The following is a 14,373-nucleotide window of genomic DNA, read 5'->3' on the forward strand; positions in this document are numbered from 1 at the left end:
CCAGCATTCTGTTCACTTTTAATAATGAATCACCAACATATTATTATTTATATGAACACTCTATGTAGTCAAAAGACTCATCGCAGGAGACCCACTCTATCCATTAACACAATACACATCATATATCCTCTTAAACCTATTCAATGTTGGGGTACTCACAACCACCTCTGGCAACCCATTCCATTCATTCACCACCCATATAAATAATAATGTTGGTGATTCATTATTAAAAGTGAACAGAATACTGGTTCTGGCATATGTACATAAATATTGGTACTAAAAATAAGTGAACCGCTTTTGGGTGAGTGATGTACAATATACAGCATCTCACAGTGAAGTCAACCCTGCCTTCACAAGGTGTGGCCTGTTTCTAGCATCGGCAAGTATTTCAGCTGTATAAGGAATCATTCCTAGTTGGAGGAAATGTAAACTGGACTCGCAAGGTTACATGTCTTTCATCACCTGGTAGTATTTCACCAGAACCACCTCTTGTGGTTCTGTTGTGGATGTTCTGGCCCACAACAAGCAAGGACCAGAAGAAGCTGTTGCTATCTTGGTTCCCAGAGTAAGAGGTTCCAGTTCTATCTCCTACCTCTCCCCACATACACTGTCTTCCAACATGTAGTGTGAGTGATACCCTTCGGGGGAAGGCCAAACATATTGTAGAGATCTAGTACCTTCCCCATCTTCAAGGGTACTGAGTAAAGCAGTTCTGCAGGCCGTGCAAGATAGTGTACATGAGAAAACCAACAGCAATGCATTTTGGACACTTCCTGATCATATGTCCCACAATCTCACTACCATCTACACTGAGAGGTCATACCATCAGCCTCCATACCTGGATGGAGGCTGATGGTATATGAGAGGCAATGTCGAGGCCACATTATAGCATAGAGTTCAGATGTTCTCAGTATAGGCAACATATCTAAGAGTCTATCTCCACTCATCCTGCTCTTTTCTCTTCACCTTGCCATACTAGGATGACAGTAAATCTAAATAACTGTATTGCTACTGCAGTTATATTAAACTAAAAATTTCCCCCAAAAAAAGTTATCCAAAAGGTTTTCTTGAAATCTTGCAAAAAAAAATTTCTTCCACATTCACTTCACCAACATTTGTGGAATCAAAACTAATTTCAAGTATGTGCATCAATACCAAACCTGATCAATTTTTGAACGAACCTCAAATCTCTGCCACAACAACCCAACTTAAATGTCCCTATATGATTCCTTTCACGACAACAGAGGATGCCTAATCCTGAATCTCCTATTCTTGATCTGTGGCTAAGATATTCTTGCCTCATTATTATTTATTATTATTATTATTTGACACCTCCAGGGAGTCCAAAGACTCGTCATGGGAGAGTGTGCCAACAGCATCGAACGATCGAATCCCTTCCAACTACTAACTGCACTCAAACTTGCTTAACTTTTTGCGTGAGCCATTAGTAACAGGGGCTCGATCAACCTTTGTTGGCGTTTCATTCAACATTTGTTTTACTATTCTCCCAAATCTGAAACCCATTCTGAGTTGTTTCGCTTCTTATCCATGAAGCATCATTTCATACAATCAAATTCTCTAAAAGAGAAGTCATCTTCTTTAGCTACTTTAATGTCCCCAATGCAAGTAATGATTTTAAAAAAATCATTCCCCAATGAGAATCAGTAATAATTCTGGTTGGGAGATGACTCTCCTTCCAGATATGACTGCTCCTCTTGGTAATTCAGATGATAACTTCATCCAGCTTTCATCTCTTGTGAAAGATCCTCCCCAAACCAACCATTCACAAACATATATAGTTCAGTGTTACAATGCCAAGTGGGAAAATCTCTTGACTTTGCTACTCCTTCCCATGGTTAGACTGCTGTTTTCATCCCAAAAAGAAAACACTATGGAGGGAATATAAAAAAAGAGGTAATCAGCATACTCATGAACAGTACAAAGTGCAAGCAAAAAGGATGCAAATCCAAAAGAGTTTTTTCATTATGTAGTAGCAAGAGGGAAAATGACTATGGTAAGATGACTTTAAACAATGCTCATGGTAAGAAGATGACAGAGGCAAAAAGAAATAGTTGAGTTGGCCTCCGGCAAAGACTGAACTATCCCTTCAGTCTCCAAAAAGTTAGATAGGACTAAAATAGCCTCGTCTATCCCAGTAAGGGAATCAAAGGCATTAGCAGCTTTTTTTGTTTGTTTGTTTGTTTTGTTTTTTTATTGGTATCATCCAGGTGGAGATTTTGCAGTTGCTGATATGCAGGCCCGGCTGGTGGCGTGTGCGAAGTGTGCAACATACATAGGCGCTGCAGAAGAAAAGGTGCCTAAAAGATGTCAAAAAATATGAGATAAGAGTTTAAATGAACAACGAATGGTACAGAATGGTACATATAATTATGAACGTATGTAGTCTTCCGTTCGAGCCCCTTCAGATCTTCCAGGAAATGAACAAATAAATTCTGAAATTGTATCCTGGACCAGATTATATCACTGTAATTTTTGATTAAAATTTACGAAAATATACCTAAAATAGTTCTTTATTTTTTGATGTATCATAAATCAACTTATGATTAATTGTTGAGTTCCGTGTAAAAAAAATTTGTATAAGCAGGACTAATCCATAGGTAACATTATACTGTAAAGCGGTTTTCATTTGTTTTTCATTTCCTGTTCGTTTTATTCACACTTTATTAAAAAAAAACTTTTTTGGAAAGGAACATTAATCGCGCACACACAAGAAAAAAGAACACCTCAAATGAACATTCTGAACACCTCAATTTTGATATGCATCTCTGCAGTGCCGGCGCTGCATAGATGCATATCAAAGTTGACATGCTGTCAGACTGGACAGCATGTCAACCCATGTACCACATGAATGAAAGAGAAATGGCATTGCCTCTGATAAAGTTGTTCAATCTAAGTCTCAGCTCTGGCAGGGTTCCAGGCAAGTGGAAAAAGGGTAAGATAGTTCCATTGCATAAAGGTGGCTTCAAGAGGTAACAAACTACAGACCAATTAATATATCAGAAGTGGTGTATCATATGTGTAATATCATAACCATGTAGTGTATCATATTGATGGTACTGGATTGCAGGAAAATGATGAGGCTAGGGAGATGGGAATAATGGTGGACAGAGAATTGAAGTTTAAAAGGCATATAGCAAGCAAAAATGGCTCAAAGGGTTAATTGGATGTTGAAAACAAGTAAAGATCAAAAAAGTGATTATTACTCTTCATAAGGCTATGATTTGACCACATCTTGACTACTGTCATACATTTGGTGATCTGAGTTTCTTGGGAACCAGGAGGTGGTAGAGAAGATTTAGACATGAGTGATTATTCTGGTGACAGGTCTATAGAATATTCCTTATGATGACAAATTGAAAGTTTTTGGGGTTACAAAGTTTAGTTGATCTGCAAAAAAGTGGGGTATGATAGAAACTTTTAAGATATTAAAGGGGATTAATAAAACTGATACAAAGGAAATTTTTAACATATGACATATAGTCAGAGAACTAAGGCTATCCTTAGAAGCTGTGTAAGTAGGGGTATAAGGGTCAGATTTTTAGTATGTAGTGGTGAATGAGTGGAATTGATTACCAGATTAGCTGTGATTTCCCTGAGAGTGAATGAGTTTAAGGAGAGGTATGATAGGTTTCGTGTGTATAATAGTTAGTTTGGGTCTCTCACAATGAGTCTCCACACTCCAAGCAGATAATAATTCTGATCCAGATATTTGGGTTCTTGTTACAGAAATGGTCAAAATGTTGGAATGCCAGGAAAGTCCAAGGTAAAAAAAAAAAAACCCTACTTATCAGGAGTGGCTTGAGACAAGAACCCAGCTTCATTCACAGCACCTCTTTCTCATCCAAATGGCAGCACTGCAATATCACTCAAAGATAAGGCTAACTTCCTAGCATCATTCTTCTCATTCAACTTCTATGTAGATGGAGAAAACAAATCACCTCCTCTGCATCGAACATTGCTTTGTATGCCTCCAGTAGCCTTACACCAAAAAAGACATCAAAAAAATCTTGAATGACCTAGATACCAAAAAAGGCTTACAGTCCTGATAAAGTCCCATCACAATTGTGCTCAAGAGCTCCTGAACTAACACTTTTTCTATATCATCTAGGGGACTTCTGCACTTTATGTACACTAATGCCAGGAGTATTCAGAATAAGGAGGAATTTTTGGCCTTGGTTAGTTCTTTCTGGCCACAGGTTATTGGCATTAGTGAGACATGGCTAACAGAAGATGATATAGTTACTGGGATAGAATGTGAGGGGTATAGTGTGTTCAGAAAAGACAGAGAGAAAAGAATGGAGGGAGGAGTGTTATTGATGATAGCTGATGAACTGCAGCCAAAGAGAATAGAAGTTCAACTTCAGGATAGTGAAAATAGCACATTTGAGGCAATCTGGTGTGAGATTGAGGTCAGCAGAACAAAATTTACAGTTGGGTGCTGCTATAGACTATGCGACGGAATAGATGATGGAGACAGTACGCATAGGCAAATAGACTCAATGAGTAAAGGATAATTATGGGAGATTTCAACTATGGTAACATTGACTGGAGGGAGGAGAGAACAAATGGGAGGAAGGAAATGAATTTTATGCAATTACTCAGGGATAACTACCTGAGACAGCATGTAATGGAATATACTAGCGGTTCGAGTTCCATTACATAAAGGAGGTTCCAAGAATGCTATTGTAAATTACCGACTGATCAGCATATCAGGAATCGTTGTCAAGGTTTTGGAAATATTAGTTATGAGCAAAATACAGGAGTGGATAGATGAAAATGGAATACTGTATGGAGGACAGCATGGTTTTGTGAAGGGTAGATCATGCTTCAGTAACTTGCTCACGTTTTATAATACAATGATGGCTGAATTGGATAAGGGTAAATGGATTTACACTGATACTGCTGGACTTTGCTAAGGCCTTTGACAGGATACTACATGGAATTCTAATCAGTAAACTGCAGCACATGAAGATGGATATAGGGTTGGTGAGATGGATAGGAGGGTAGTTGATGGAGAGATATCAGAGAGTAGTTTTTTCAGGAGTGGAGTCCAAAAGAAAGCCCATTACTAGTGGTATGCTGCAGGGTTCTGTTCTTGGACCACTGCTATTTAATTTGTTCATTAATGATATAAGAAAGGATCTGAGAGGAACTGTTCATTTATTTGCTGATGATGCAAAGTTGGGTAGAGCAATAGTGAATGCACACGATGTCAAAATTTTACAGGATGATTTGGATAGATTGGCAGTCTGGGCTAATGAGAATGGATGTCAGTTTAATGTAGCAAAATGTAAGGGTATGCATTTTGGAGTGAAACCATTAGCAGCAGTATATCACATTGGTGAAACTGTACTCCAGAAGGTTGACTAAGCCAGATTTGGGTGTGTTGGTGGATAGGGAGTTGAAGTTTAGGGAGCACATAGCAAAGTGGCTAAAATCAGCTCATCAGATTACTTGGTTACTGAAGAATACTTTGATGAGCAGAGATAAGCAAGTTATTGTTCCTCTTTATCGAGCCTTGATAAGACCTCATCTTTACTACTGTGCCCAGATCTGGGCCTCTGGGTTTCTTCTTGATGGGAGGAGGTAGAGAAGATCCAGAGGTGAGTGACCAAGATGATAGCTGGTCTATGGAATGAACCTTATGAGAACAGGTTGAAGATCTGTGGGTTACAGAAATTGTTTGATAGGCGGAAAAGGGGTGATATGATTGAGATTCAAATTACTGAAGGGTTTTTACAAGATTAATATAGAGGAATTTTTTCAGAACAGGTCTGGTGATGGGAGAACCTTTCGGCCATTCATGGAAACTCAGCAAGCGTGTTGTTAGCAAGGGTGTTAGAACTAGGTTTTTACTTGGAGAGTGGTGAATGAGTGGAATAAGCTGCCAGAATTTGTTGTGGGTGCCATGACTGTAAATGAATTCAAAGCAAAGTATGATAGATACTGTGCAAATGCTGTGCAAAAGTTGTTCTTGATATGATGTTTAGGCCTCCCTCGATAAGTCTAAGGACTCCTTGGAGTTGCCCATAATAATAATAATATTCTAGATTATACTCAGCTGACATCCACCCTACAGCTTAGAAGCAAGCACATACAGGGTGTTCGGGATAAATTTGACATATTTATAATTAATTATATTTTTCCGTAAGTTACATGTATTAACACACACTTCTCTTCATTTAAAAGTTTGGACCCTTCTTCATTCATATACAAGATGTCAGAAAGGATGGATAGCTGGAACCAACCTGAATCATGGAAGAGAATAACTTGTATCATGATGATTCGTGCCCGCCATCAAAATAAGGATATTACGACTGCTGCCCAATGCTCCCTGAATACAGTAAAAACAATCAGGCATGAACTAGAGACTTGCAATGGTGACTACGAGGATGTAGCAAGAAAGATCCCTAGCAGACGATCTGATTGCGTTCGTACAGCAGAATTCCTCGCAAATCTGCAGGAACAGGTGTTGAAGAACCCTGGCATTGGAATTCGGGCTTTGTTCGTGGAGTTGCTAACTGTAGTCAAGCCCTGGATAACAAGGGTAGCCAATGGTAGGCCGTATGTATGGCAGCAGGATTCGGCCCCTTGCCACACCTCTGGGAAAAGTCAAAAATGGTTGTCTGAAAATTTCTACGACTTCACCAGTCCAAATGTTTGGCCTCCAAACTCCCCAGACCTTAACCCCATGGATTATTTTGTATGGGGCGCAGTTGAAAAAGACACCAATCGCACTTCCAGTAATACAAAAGCCCAGTTAATGGATAAAATTAAAACAGTTTTTGCGGCCCTTCCCAGGGAGACTGTAGCATCAGCTTGTTCGAGGTTCCGAAGCAGAATTGAAGCTGTGATCGATGCTAATGGTGGTTATTTTGAGTAAATCTTGTTGATAGTATTGTAATTAACTCTGCCTGTAATGTTTTTTTGTCAATTCATTAAATTTAATAGATACAAAGAAGATTTTCTTTTTCCTTACGAAACTGTCAAATTTATCCCGAACACCCTGTGTATATATATATATATATATATATATAGTTGGGTTAGTAGACATTTATCACTTTCTATTATGTATCTTTATATAAAAGAAAGTGATGTGTCTACTAACCCAACTACTGACTTACTGATTGAAAAAATCCATATTGGTGGTCAGTGATTACATGACGGTTCTCCAAATATCAAAGAAGTTGATTGTTGATGATTTTCTTTATTACTGTGGACAACACTAAGGTGAGTGCAATTCATGAGTATCTGATAAACACCAGGCAAGAATAGAGGTGATAATGTATCTTTGAAAGGCAGTAAGAAAGATGACAAGCATCCAACTCTGTCTATGAAAAATGGGTCATAAATTTAAATAACCATCCTTACACAGTGATGATTTAAGCACATTGGCAAAATGTCCAGACTTTCAGTAACACATCATCTGCCTCATTTAGACTTTATGGTAGGTGTAGAAAAAGTCATTAGGGAATTGCGTACAAATAATGTTAACAAACTAAGGTTTAAGAATGCACCAACACTGCATAAAGCTAAACCTCCTCATCTGAATATTTCTTTACCTGAATAACAAACTCTCCCATCTCTATGGTTAAATAATAACATTGCTATAACTAATGGACACTACTGACTATGATCACAAATTTAATGTTTTATTCTGAGATAGATCTATTTGATCTAAGTTATTAGATCAAATGTATTCCTTAGATACTAATACTACTGAAATGCTGTGGATTCATCATGCTCATCCCCACATGCTTATGACCTTCCTAAAGTGCACAAATCTGGTTATCCATTACATCCAATAGTTGATTTCATAGGATATCCTACTTATTATCTGGCTAAATATCTTTCAAAACTTCTACAAAACTTAACTGGAAAAACCACCTCTTACAGTTTTGACTTCAAAGAAAAAATTATTTTCATCTTCAAGTGTCTGAAATAATGGTTTCCTTTGAAGTAGTTTCACTGTTTACAAATACATCAGTTCAAGAAACTAGAGCTTTTACAAGTAGATTTCCATGATGAACATCGTTGGATTATTCAAGTTTACCATCAGAGCTTTATTTTACTTTGCACAGTCAAATGTTTCAACAGACTGAGGGTACTGTGATGGGAAGTCCTATATCACCTGCTTTAACGGATTATTTTTATAGAGCTTTTAGAGGATCAAATTTCTCACACCATTTCTCCTCAACCTCATATGCGGCTATGTTTCACTGATAATATCTTTGCCATCCAGACTGACTCTGAAACAGAACTACTTCAATTTCTGAATAAAATTAACTCCTTATATAGATGCATTAAGTTCACCACTGAATGTGAATCTAACAAGTCTTCCCTTCTTGGATATTTTAATGAATCATAACTCTTTTGGTAATACTGAATTTTCTTTAGAAAGGCTTATAGATTGGTAACACATGACTATTAAATTATTTTAGGAATTTGCAACGTATACTGGAATATTAATTAAAAGAAACCTTAATGAATACTTCCTACATTTCGGCAATGTCACATTGCCATCTTCATGGGAACATACAAATATGCACGCAGGAACTACAAAAAGCAAATGAGGCAAAAGATAAGAAACTACTCTTGTTCCTAAAGTCCTAATGGTGCCCCCTAGCAAGCTATATTGGGTTGTCTTGGCCGTTGGGCTGATGATCTCATGATGTAAGTCTCTCAAATTTAGGACAGTCTCATGCACCCAAATTTGTCAAGGTTTGGAACGTTTTTTTAGAGCCGAGGCTGATTCTACGTCTTTCGTACTTGAACTTGCTGTGGTGTATTACTTTGGCTTTCTTCCAACATATTCTGTGGCGGGTATCCAGAGCATGGTCTGCAAGCCCAGAGTGGCTGTACTGGTGAAACCGGATGTAGTCCTTGTGTTCTGAAATCCTGATAATCGCTGTCCTGCCTGTTTGGCCAAAGTAGGACAGTTTACAGCTGCAAGGGACCTGGTATACCCCAGATAGGTCCAGGGGAAGTGGTTAGTCTTTAGTAGAGCGGATAAGGGATGCTAACTTTTTATATGGTAGGTAACAAGAAGTCAGGTCATATTTTTTAAGGATTTTGGTTATTTTTTACGAGGTGCCCCAGATGTAGGGAATGGTGATAGATTTAGTGTAATCTTTATTGTGAAGTGGGGAGGGGGGGTTATGGTTTACTGGTTTTAATATTTTTTGGATTTTTGGGGGGGGGTTGTAGCCATTGGCTAAGCAAGTATTAAGAATGTGGTTTAGTTCCGTAGTTAGGGCATTGTCATCTGAACAGATTAATTTTACCCTGTTATATAGTGTTTTAATAACCCATATTCTTGGGGGGGGGGGGGAATTGCTGGTGAATGTCTCTGCCTGAATGGGTGGGTTTTCTATAAACAGAGAAAACCAAGGATCCATTAGGATGGCAAGTGATTAGTGTGTCTAGGAAAGGGAGGCTGTTCATCTCTTTTTCAAAGGTGAACAGGAGTCTGGGTGTTGGTTGTTTAAGTGTGTTAAGAAGGAGTGGAGTGTATCTGAGTCATGTGGCCAAATAGCGAACACATCATCAACATAACGAATCCAAATAGTGGGTTTTTGTGGGGGCAGAGTTTAAGGCTTTCTCTTCAAAAGTCTCCATAAAGAAGTTGGCCAAAGGTGGGGGAAGTGGTGAACCCACTTTCCCCACTCTTGGTTGATAGAGGGGACATGGCTATCCCTTCTCTGTTTGTAGAATTTTCTTTGCCAAACAAAATAGCCTGAGTTCATTGTGAACTGAAGTAGGGCTGAGAGATATCGGGAGGAAATTTGGCTTGGATGAGCTCTAAGGTTTCCTTGAGTGGGACATTTGTGAATAGGGAGGAGATGTCAAAACTGACCATTATGTCAGTATGTTGGAGTGAGGGGTTTTCTATACTGGCTTTAAAGTGGGCTGAGTTTTTTTGTGTGATGGTGTGTGAGCACTTTGGCTAAATGTTTAGCTAATTTATGTGTGTGTGTGGGGGGGGGGGAAATCAATGCCATCCACTATGGGACATAATGGCACATTTACTTTATGTATTTTTGGAAGTCTATATAAATGGGGGGGGGGATCTAGAGTTATAAGGTTTTAGTTTGTTGGTGACTTCCACAGACCAAGAAGTGACCTTCTTAAGGAGCCTATGGAGTGTTCTAATTTGGGAGCTGTTATATTCAATAGGGAGGTAAGCAGCCCAATCTAATAATAAAGCATTAAGCTTACCTGTGTAGTCCCTTTGGTTGAGAACCACAGTGGCGTACCCTTATCTGCTTTGGTGATTACTATTTCCTTGTTTTTCTTCATTTCTTGTAGAGCTGTATATTCATCTTTGGATATTTTGGTTTTTTGCGGTCTTGCTTTGGTGAGAACTTTTCTGTAGTTCTTGCGTGCACGTGTCATATTTGTATGTTCCCATGAAGATGGCAATGTGACATTGCCGAAATGTAGGAAGTATTCATTAAAGTTTCTTTTAATTAATATTCCAGTATACATTGCAAATTCCTTAAATAATTTAATAGTCACTGAATTTTCTGTTTACAGGATGCCATCCTTTACAGAGAGATATATCAATGTATCCTTCACATAATCGTCCTTCACAAAAATAGGTATTATCAAAAGCCTTGTGCACAGTGCACACACAATTTCTTCTTCTGAGTCTATTTTCTTAGAATTAAATAAAATAAATTGATAATTATCATCCCTCTCCAAGATTGCAATCTGATGTTAAAAGGATCTGAATACACTGAAGGATCTGAACAAATTGCACTCTTCACAGACATAATCTGTATACCACCTTCAAACCAGCCAAATAGTTATCTTTCTTACTGCCTATCAAAGATATATTATCACCTCTATCTTTGCCACTTTGGACAGACTGGCCATTCTGCTATGATTAGAATTCACACACATCAAGATTCTACAAGATTTTTGGAATCTGAAGGTTCAAGCCTTACTTCTCATGCCATCGACACTAGACATAGAGTTCAATGAAACCATTTCAAGATGCTACATTATAGTAAGTTCAATCTTGATGTTTTTTTTTTATTTTTGGAATTGTGTAAAGCCCTATGTTGCCATCCTCATGTTAATTGGACTGACTATATTATACACCTACACCCACTTCTCTGAACTCTAATAGCATTTCCTCCTACTACTTACCAATGGTGCATTCCTTTCTAAAAACTTCTGTTTAATATGATTCTGGCACTGATGTCATCTACAACTGAGATGTGATATTATATGCATGCTGTATGACTCATTCTTGTATTCATAATTTAAATGCCATTACTAATTCTTCTGCCTTCTCCCTGAATAAAGCTTATGACATATTGAGCAAAATATACAGGAGTAATAAATTCTATTCAGTTTTCTCTTAATGTGTGCAGCCATTATTTAAAACATTACACTGCCTAACATGCTAACATTACAGCAAATGCAACTAAGGCTTGGAAGCCAGTTTATTATGACTGCTACTATGTGTTCTTCTGGCCAGTTTGTCAGCTTTCAAGAGGACCATGCTCTATTAGCAATGGTAATATTTGTGGATTACATATAACTTGCACAACTGAAAAAAAAAAATTATACAAATGATAAAAGTGTTAATTATGGAGAAGTCTCTTGGGGTGTGAAATCGAGGACGTTGAGCGGTCATTCTCCATTTCTACCTGAGCAGGAGTAAAGGGGGGGGGGGTTAAGATAACGAACGTATATCTGGTTTTTGGTCCCGCTTATGCGATTATAAGAAAGAAGGTGGACATCCCACTTATTAAATATAAACAATCCATCTACACAGAACTTTCTAGTGATTTCACAATGACATCTAGATTAAGTTTTAGCATTTAATAATGGGGCACCCTAGCGTAAATCGTTAACAAGTCAGCACTTGGAAAACAAAAATTATTCTGCAAAACAGTAATGCCCGATATACAAAATACTTCCGTGTCAGTTTCCAGAATGTTAATTACTAAGACTTAGTCTGGATATCACATAAGTATGAAAACACGAATTTAATCGCTCTAGAGTCTACACGTATACTACATTAGAAGGTAAAAAATCGACACCATATCACTTACTTCGATTATTTCCATAGCGACAATTCTTAAATATTCCAGTGTCACATACTTTAAATTGTTCATTATTCAATACTTCCACAAAGCTCATTATTTCCATAAGCGAATAAATTTCACTAAAACAGTTCACAAATAATATGTTTAATAAATTAGCATATAATGTTCCATAACAAGCTGACATACACATACGAAACACCGACATGTTTACTGTTATTGCACAAGTGCTGCCACCTGATATTTAATGATGACAAACCAATCGTACAAAATAAAACATTTTTAAAAAATGTAATTTTATAGCTGCATAAAGCCTAAATGATCACTCACTATATCACTATCATCGTCTTATTCATGATATGTACAAGAGTGCGGAGGACGCAATGATTCTACGGTATTACATGATAAATTTACTCTAATGGTAACTTCTTAAGGGCAAATATCCTCCAAATTAGACTGTTATCTATCTTGGTCTTCCTGGGGATCGTTTCCATCCTTGCAACAAACACCTGTTTTTGCTTTCTTTTCCCCTCTGATCAAGTAAACTTACCACTAGAGATCAGTTTGCTCACACAGTCCTTAATTATCCACGATGTTAGATTAGTGGCGTATTTAGGTATTTCCCGCCCCTAGGCCAGCAGAAAGTGTCGTCTCCCATATTTAATGAACATGTTGATTTACATGCATAACCTATTCATATCGTAAATTCGTAATATAAATATAATTACAAAAATGAGAGCCAAAATTTGTCGCCCTAGGCCCAGGCCTCTACGGCTTATACCTAAATACGCCACTGTGTTAGATTCTTTCCTAAAAACTTCTGTTTAATATGATTCTGGCATTGATGTCGTCTGTAAGTAAGAAATCTCACTTCCATGAACTATAATCTTCAATAATAAGTTGACTAAGTTTTGTACTCTATTCTTTTGTAAAATAAGCGCCTCCGTAGCGCAATTGGAAGAACGACGGTACGTTGCGCCCTTCGATTGGAAAAGGCCTAAGTTCGATTCTCGTCATGACGGGAGGTATCTTTAAATGGACGTTTTTCAATCGAAAATGAGTTAGCCGATCTCATACGGATGTAGCAGGGTTTCCCCTCCGGGAAACGCGGGTTTTTCATCATACAGGCAAATTGACCCTTCTGAACACACGCAATTTACAGACAAAAAAAAATACTAGCTGTGGTGGTGGTAGTTGCCAGTAGATGGCGCTGATGTTGGTGATTGGGAGTAGAAGTTCGGTGTAGTGGTGGAGACGTAGGGTTGTACAATAGGTGTCCTCCCGCGATGAGTCTTCGGATTCCTTGGAGGTGTAACGAATAATAATAACAATAATAAACTGTTTTTCTTCTAATATACTCATCAGATCAACAAACTAAATTTTGTTACATTGCTGTATACTGGTTTAGTGTTTTGACTAACTTCTCTTCTATTCCAGATAAATTTATTCTTGCGATTCCCCAGTATACTGGCATTGTTTATTCCGTTGTCTATTTCCATATTAAATTTTACATCTTTACTGAAAATTGTAGCTAAATAGCTGAAATGTTATGAACTTTCTATTCTTCTCCACAGGGCCATCGCCAAATTAGATCGGGCCCTGAGGCAAACAATTAAATATCATCCCTGATGGGTTATAAGACAAATATATAAGAAAACCTCCAAATGCTATTTTGTTTTTTTTACAAGAGAAACATTAATGCAAAACAATTACATAATAATATTAATTAAACATTTCTCTACAGGGAGATCGCACAATAAAACTGTTTATAAGCTCTTCTAAATTTAAATTATAAGCTAGGTCCGCCTCTATCGATATAGTTGCTAGACCAACTAATCTTTTTTGGGTGGTCGCAAATAAATTTTAATCAGTTTAGGCTTGGAAAAACTTCTTCCCGCATATGCTACGCTAACAGGAATTGTTAGCTTAGCGACAGCGCCTACCGCAATATGGCTGAACGAACACTCTTATTGAGCCCCGCCGTGAGGCAGGCTGCCTCTCTGCTACACCCTGTCGACGGTACTGCTGCATCCTGAATCGCCCGAAAACGGACTTTTCCTCCCGTAAACTCAAGAAAATCGACCATAGAATCCCCACTATTTCAGACATTAAAAATATTTTATGGACCGCGAGATGGCGGCACGTGTCAGATATCTCTCTTCTCCAGATGCCATGCATAATTAGTGATAGCATTGGGCAAGCATCTCTGGTTGGCTACTGGTGGGGAGTGAACTTCCCCCTCAGTCTACAGAAAGTTAGATGGATGCCTACTCCCTATATGCGAATATGCGAA

General features: G+C 38.0%; 1 protein-coding gene across 4 annotated transcripts in view; it reads right to left on the minus strand.

Moving 5' to 3' along the window:
- LOC150102733 (uncharacterized) overlaps positions 1-12,259 on the minus strand; it is a 258,688-nt gene extending 246,429 nt beyond the window's left edge. For all 4 annotated transcript variants that reach the window (XR_016548924.1, XR_016548923.1, XR_016548925.1 and 1 more), the window contains exon 1: positions 12,090-12,259. The gene's annotated coding sequence lies outside the window, so the exon portion shown is untranslated. The remainder of the gene's footprint in view (positions 1-12,089) is intronic.
- Between the last annotated feature and the right edge of the window lie 2,114 nt (positions 12,260-14,373).

The sequence above is a fragment of the Typopeltis vanoorti genome, chromosome 10 (genome assembly GCF_054136105.1).
Source record: "Typopeltis vanoorti isolate ZY-2024b chromosome 10, IOZ_Tvanoo_1.0, whole genome shotgun sequence".
In the NCBI taxonomy this organism is placed as follows: domain Eukaryota; kingdom Metazoa; phylum Arthropoda; class Arachnida; order Uropygi; family Thelyphonidae; genus Typopeltis; species Typopeltis vanoorti.